This window comes from Cynoglossus semilaevis, chromosome 9 (assembly GCF_000523025.1).
Source record: "Cynoglossus semilaevis isolate Cse_v1.0 chromosome 9, Cse_v1.0, whole genome shotgun sequence".
NCBI classification, from domain to species: Eukaryota; Metazoa; Chordata; class Actinopteri; order Pleuronectiformes; family Cynoglossidae; genus Cynoglossus; species Cynoglossus semilaevis.
This window is the reverse complement of record NC_024315.1, coordinates 67,649-68,934: the sequence shown is the minus strand read 5'-3', so window position 1 is coordinate 68,934 and position 1,286 is coordinate 67,649.

Genomic DNA, 1,286 nt, shown 5'->3' with positions numbered 1-1,286 from the left:
GCGTGTTTTCGCCCCCGCCGTAGTTTAACTCATGCTGTAGTTTAACTCCTGCTGTAGTTTAACTCCTGCCCACCAGTAGCTGCCCTCGCACCAAAAGGGTGACTCGGGCTCTGACTATTCATCCACTCTCTGCGCTTCAATTTCCATTGATTGTGAAGGAAGGAGAGAGGGAGGAAAGGGGGAGGGAGAAGAGAGGGAAGGTGGGGGTCTTCAGTGAAGGACCACGACACGCCTTCAGACGCGGACAGACAGACCTTACAAGCCATCTGCCACTCACATTATATAAATATGTATATATATATACTAACTGATGTAAATAGTAAACTATATATTGTATGTCTCTAAAATGTATGTTTATATATGTATACATATATAAATATATTCTGTGTATATATGTACATATATGTATATATATATTTATACATTACCTTTATATGGTATACATTACACTATCACATTGTTGTAGCAGTGCATTCAGTGTATTAGTCAATTTGTGTTTATAGCGCCCCCTGCAGAAAGGGGGTGTTTAAATATATGCTTATCATTTTACCACAGTGCATGTGATGTACAACATACAACATACCTTTAGGTTAAATGGGTTTGTGATGAAAAAATTCATTTTTTCATGTGAGTAAAAGTCTCAGTGGAATTGATAAACACAAACCAGAGAGCTCTCCCTCTCTCTCTCTCTCTTACCCAGACCTCTTACCCACACACACCCACACACACACACACACACACAAACATGCACACACACTCCACATAGCCATCATCCACTCCCCTGGCCTTCCGTGAGAGTGAAGGACCTGCAAAATGTCCTCATGACAACATTTAACTGTGTCCCCACATATACAGCTATACCAGAAAACACACACACACACACACACACACACACATTTGATTGTTGCAGTGAGGTCTGCATCACACAGGACTGTTATCATGGAATTTGGACTTTATACTCTGGCAAACATGAGCAACATGTTTGACCAGACAGAAACAAGCGTGGAGCTGCTCTCTCTCTCTCTCCCTCTCTCTCTCCTCTCCGTCTCCTCTCTGCTGGAAGCATGTTTAAGGACCTGCCTGTAACGGTATGGGCCCTGCGGGGCCATATGGCGAGGGGGAAGCCAAGGGTTTTTTTTTTTCTTGGTCTCATAAGAGGAGACAACACATGGTCACTCGTGGGAACGTAAACACAGCGCGCATCACACGATATCGATCATATGAAGCGGTGATTGGGGAAAAGAGGAGGGGGCTGGGGGGGGGGGGGGGGGGGGAGGGGGCGGCGG